This window comes from Neopelma chrysocephalum, unplaced genomic scaffold (genome assembly GCF_003984885.1).
Source record: "Neopelma chrysocephalum unplaced genomic scaffold, ASM398488v2 Primary Assembly neopelma1_69, whole genome shotgun sequence".
NCBI classification, from domain to species: domain Eukaryota; kingdom Metazoa; phylum Chordata; class Aves; order Passeriformes; family Pipridae; genus Neopelma; species Neopelma chrysocephalum.
Window position 1 is genome coordinate 11,372,493 of NW_020897729.1, and position 6,000 is coordinate 11,378,492.

At 45.5% G+C, this 6,000-nt stretch overlaps 1 protein-coding gene across 4 annotated transcripts in view; it reads left to right on the forward strand.

The window, feature by feature from the left end:
- The window catches only part of PLCH1 (phospholipase C eta 1), a 63,987-nt gene that overhangs the window by 15,140 nt on the left and 42,847 nt on the right, over positions 1–6,000 (forward strand). The window lies entirely within an intron of this gene.

Here is a 6,000-nt window from a genome sequence, read left to right on the forward strand (position 1 = left end):
GTTGATGGAGCTTTTTGGGGATTTGCTCCTTGTCAGCGGGTGTTCCAGTGTTGGGCTGTGTGTGTCCAGCTTAGTGTCTATTAATCCCAACTTACACAGTGTTCTCGTGATTTTTTTGGTAGTTATTGCTATTATAGTGTCATATTCTGATACTGAGAGCACGGCTCTTCAGGGAGCAAGCACACAGGGTCGTTGATAAGCTTATTTTCCTACACTTCTGAATGCTAATATTCTGTAACTGTTAAACAGAAAGAAGCTGTGATGTGTTTAGCAAATGGCTGATTTTGTCTCAGCAGTTCTGAAAGTAGCTGTTCCTACTTATATTACTTATGCTAATGATCTTTTTTTCTTAACTACTTTCAGAAGCACAAAATTTTTTTAAAACTCCATTTCTGTAATTTTAATTAATTCTCTAAGTTTCTAACTTTGTCTTCTGGCCTCTCCACCTCTTTCCAGACCTGTGTCAGTAGGGACTGGCCACCATTGGTACGATGTTGTGTTAATTCTGCCCTTATTACCCCAACTGCACCCTTTGATTTGGAGCAGTGGGATAACTCAGTTGCATCAGGGCTGTCTGGAAGGTCACATCACAGTCACTGCCTGTAACTGAACCTGTGAGCTGGAAGAACTGTTGCACCTCAGGTGCAGGGCAGCCAGGTAAAAATATCTCACAGGATCAGTGGGTGTCCTTAAAAAGCACAGCACCATCTTCAGAGACCTCAGGACTGGAAGCATCCACAGGGATGCACAGTAGGAAATTTGCTGCTCTACTGCTCATCTCTGGTGCTTCTTCCCTCCCTCCCCTTGTGGCACCTGCACTGCTTTAAGCACCTGAGCAGATGTTGTTCCATTTGTTCACATCCAGCTGAGGCCCCTTCCAACCCAAACCAGTCTGGGATTCTGGGATTAGTGGAAGGAAGATGCAGTTGTGAGTGTTGAGGAGCAGGATGAAGGTGGTGGTGCCACGAGGCCCAGCCTAATGCAGTTCTAGTCAGGAGTACTGGAGCAAGGGGAGCTGGGGAACAGGCAGAGAAAAGGGCTACAGAACTGGAGATGAGTCACATTTGTTTAGCTTGAAAAATCAAAGATTGAGAGGGGATGTGACTGCTGGCTCTGACTGCTTTGCAAAGGGAAAGCTCAGGGAGGAAAAGACTTATTTGAACTGATGGGGAAAGTTGGCACAAGAACACATTGAAAATTGTCCACAAATATATCAAATAGACACAGGAAAAACTTGGGTACCTTCAGCTAATGATTGGCAATTTTGGAAAAATGGTTAAAACATCTTATTTGTACCCTTGCTCTGGAGTTGTAAATGTAGTTAGCAAGCAATGTGTTGACTAGTGGGAATATAAGGCTGGAAAACCATTTGTATGGTCCCAGTTATATTATATAACAGTGAACAGCAAACACAAACAACAGCGCTCCCATTCCACTCAGGAAAACGCTGCTGTGCATGGAGCAGGCTGCCCTGGCACATTAGAATGATGTTTAGAGACAAGAGGAAGTATTGATGCACAACTGGGGCCTTTCCACGGGGCTCTCACGGGTTGTCTTTAGGTGGTGACTGGCACTGGTGTGTGCAGTGAAGTGCTGTGGGCATGGCACTGCCTGAGGCTTTCCCAGCATTTTGTGATTCCGTTAGGAGAAGCTGCTAATGGCTGAATTTGCAGGGTATTGAAATTCTTATCTGTGTATGTCTGAATTTTTGGTTACAGAAGTGGAGGTTGCTGCTGTGCCTTGTACTCTGGGGAGTCTTATCTGCCCAGGAGCAAAAGTGTCAGTTTTCCTCAGCAGCAGCAGCAGTGAGATCCAGCAGTGTGTGTGCACACGGAGAATAACAGGCTGGGGGCAGAGCTGGGCCTCAGCTATTTTAGCAGTTCCTGTAGAACAGAGCAGACAAGCAATTACAATGTTTGGAATAGCCCTGAGGATTTGATGAACCCACTTTCTTTTCCTCCCTGTTGCAAGCAGTGCCAAGATACAAAGTGCAGCATCCCTCTAGGCTTGGAAAAAGAGTTGCTTTTTTTTATTTTCGCAGGGTTTTTAAGCTGTAAATGTGGATCATATTTTGTTTGTTTGCTGGCAATAACAATGAGGGAATGGCTGTGTTGTCAAAGCAAACATCCATCTACTTGGCTAGTGCATGTTTGAGGCTGAAAATATAATGGGAAAAACCCCAGTGTGTATGGAATAGCCCTTCTGTGGCTCCCAGTGCCTCCCATCAGCAATGCAAGTATGTCCCAAGCCAGAAGATCCAGATTATTACACTTATTATCTTTACACCTGATAATTTTATTTTTTCCTTAAGTTTTTTTTTTTTCTGGAATTCACTCATGCTCGTGATCAATTAATTAACTCCAAAACTTATGGTGGTTGGTGTAAACCATCTGCTCGAGGGGAAACAGGGATTCCAAGCCACGTTCAGGCTGTAGGGGCTCTGGCAGGTTGGGTTGCTGAGTTGCTTCACCTGGGAAAGACCATTGCCTGGGTGTTCTGAACTGGGAAGTGACACAGGTCCTTAATGTCAGCATTTTAGGGCCTTTGAATGTCCCCTTTCAATGTGAGCTGAGTAAACGGGTGGAGAACTTTTCTTTGCTTCAGTGATATTGAACTTTCGTGCCCAGCGAGTAAGGACATAAAATGCATTATGTTTTACTTTCCGTGCAGTAAAGTGGTCTGTTTTGGTTATTGGAGCACAAAGTTTTGGGGGAACAATACCACATCTTTGCCAGATTGCACATACACATTCGGACTGATGTTTGCTGATGGGCAGGGCTCTGCTGAAGCCTCGTGTGAGCTGGGGTTTGAGGCACAGGGCTGCAGATGCCAGATGTGGAGAGCAGGATTCAGCCTCAGATCTTCATAATCGGCTTCAGTTGGAGTTTTGTAATGATGCTTGGGAAAGCAGGACAAGTCAGGAGTGCGGGAATTCATATATTGGTTCATATTCTGACTTCTGTAGTGAAATAGCCACAATTCATTCCTCAGGACAAAGAGATGTAAGCGAAAATGTATATGCAAGAAGGGCACTAAAGAATTTCTGTGTTGAGGTTCACTTAGATTAAAAAAGGGACAAAAATGCCTGAAGAAACTGTCCTGGTGCTTTGGTGAAGAACCCTCTGTCTGTCACTGGATCCATCCTTTGTTGAAAGGAGGAGTCTTGTGTGGGATCTGTCTCCAGACGGTGTTTGGTGATTGAGGTCTAGTGCCAAGTGTTTTTCCCCTTCCATCTTGTTGTGTTTCTCAGCTTTCCATGGAACAATGTCTTTATTAACGACAAATGAGTGGATACAAGCTTTAATCTGATAAAAATGACAAGTTTTCTATGCAGCTAATACAAAGTTTTATTAATTGCTAGCTGAGTTTCCACTAGGAGTTTGTACTACAGTTTAGGTCTAAGATTAAATTTTGCATGATGAATATGAAGATGTTATTGTCTCCTTATTTCATTATCAATTCACTGTGAGAGGTGTTAGTTCTCTAATCAGCTTTTCTTGCTCTTTAGCAGAATTAGGCTTTGTACTGGTTTCCAGCTATTTTGACAGTGAAAAAGGAAAAATCAATGAGCTAGAAAATGAACCTTCTTCTGATGCTGTAATTTCAAAACTGTTAGTTAAATCATATTCTCATTTATTGGAAAATGAGTATTTTGCAGTAGAACTTGCAGTGTTGTGTCTCTGTTGAGCCCTGTTAGGTATGGGAAGAAAATCTAAGTAGGAAAAACAGGCAGAGAGGTGAGACTGTTCCCTGTCCTGTCAAGGGGAATTAAGTTATTGGGATTGTGTGACACCTGTGGAACAGCAGTGATGGTTGGAAATACATCCTGTTGCCGTGTGGTCATTGATGTCAATCAATGTCAGGTGATGGAAAACCACATTTTTGTTTGGAAATATTGTTTGTCACCATCAACTCCAAGACTTTGTTAGGACTTTGCTGTGGCACCACAGAGCATTCCCAGCAGGAGCCCAGGACTGCCCTGAGAGCAGGGAGTGTGTGGAGTCACTGGAACCTCGTGAGGGTGGCGCTGCTTAAATCAGGTGTAGGTGCAGTGTCAGGTGGTATAAAATGAACTTGTTGCCTTTTCCCTTTGCAGCCAGACAAACTGTGACATACTGTGTCCTCGGGGCCACATCAGTTCAGATTTGACTCTGACAGGCCTTGGGATTAGATGCAAAACCTGGCTTGGCACTGAAGAGTTGTCATGGGGATTGATGTCTTTTTTTTTTAATTTTATTTTTGTTGAAGTTGAATAAACCTGTGACTATTGTCACACCATTGGGCATGTCTTCTGAATTTCATGGTCTTCATTTGTTTGCTGTCACCTTCTAACCCATGTGATGTACTCGAATTTCCAAAGCATTTAAGCACTTCTGGTTTTAAAATGAAGTTTCCCTTGAAGACAAAATAATGAAGAATGTATTAATGGTTGTGCAAGGTTTGTGACAGAGCAGCTGTGCTGTTAAAGATGCTGGTGTATAGCTCCACACATAATGGATGGAATGGTGGGAGTGTGTGTGAACTTGTACTTAGCACATTATCTGCAGTCTGATGTTAAACTAGGCAGTGGTGACAGTTTATTTTCTGTTGTTGAATTGCAACTCCAGCACATCAATTAATTTGAATGCAAATGTGTTGGTAACTGTCTAGAGGCTTCAGAGTGATGGTTTGATCCAGTAATGTGGTGAGCTGAGAACCAGAGGTGGGGTGAGGATGGCTGCCCCGTTTCCCTTCTTCTGCCTGGGAATGGGTGACACTTCCCTCCTCAGAGCGGGACTTGTGCCACGTCCTGCCATCCCAGCCTGGAAGTGCCATTGGAACCACAAACTGAGGGCAGCCAAGAACCACCCTACAGTGGGTTTGGGGTCTTGTTTCATTTTACAGGTGGCTGCACGTAGTCCACAGATACCCAAGGTTCCTGTGATGTATCGTGACCTGGGGGCTGTGGGAAGTCTGGCTGTGTGTGTGTGTTAAAAATGGCAAAGAAATAATGATTTCTCAGTAAGTGAAACATGTCAACTCCCCTTGGATCTTGTCTCCCATCTCACTGAAGTTCTGCAGGCATGTAGAACTATCGGGGGTGGGGTTTTGCATTGCTTTTTTTTGTTCCCTCCTCTCAACCATGCTGTCTATCCTGTAACTTTTTCCTAACATGCACTAGACAAATTCTGTCCTCTTTTATTGCTGTCACAATGTTTGGGAATACAGCTGGGAATTCCTTTGGTGTGCTGATGGAAGTGTCACTGTGGAAGAGCCAGCTGAAGAGTGAAACAGTTAGAAAATGCAATAAATGAAAGATGTGAAGTGTTGGGAGCTGACTTTATTCTTTCCCTGCTTTCCAGCCCTGCGTTCCCTTGGGCTCCGTTGTAAGTGCAATTTATGCAAGTCTGAATGTTTCTACCCATTGTTCCACACTGACTATAAAGCCTGATTTCAGGAGCACTGAGTTGGCTGAAAGCAGCCCAGGATCTCCCGGGTAGCAGGGAGGTTTCTGTAGCCCCTGGGAGCGTCGGTGCTCAGCATCTCGCGGGGCACTTTGGCTCTCCTGAAATGTGCTGCTCAGTGATGCACAGCCCCAGCCATTTGCATCTGTGCTCTCACTGGCCTCATTCTGCAGAGCGGCTGTTCCCCCTCGAGCCAGGGACAGACACGGGAGAGGAGGCACAAAATCCAGGGAAAAGGAGCCGGGTCCGGGAAGGTTCTCTCCTCCCGCCTCGCAGGATCCGCGGCGGCAGATGCCGGGAGTTCCTTTGGAGTGAGGGTGGATTTTCTCTCCTGCATCCAGCCTGCGTCACTCTCCCGCTCTCTCACTCAAGTGTGGTAATCCCTTCCCGACCCTGCTCGCAGGATTTCCTTGTGCTCCCGACTGGAGCTGCTCTTCCCAGGCTCCGGGCACAGCTCCTGCCGGAGCGTCTCCGTGGGCTGTGTGTGTGTCGGACCCAGAGCAGCTGCTGCTCCCCATCCCTGAGCACAGCCCGGAGCAGATGCTCCCAGCTCCCC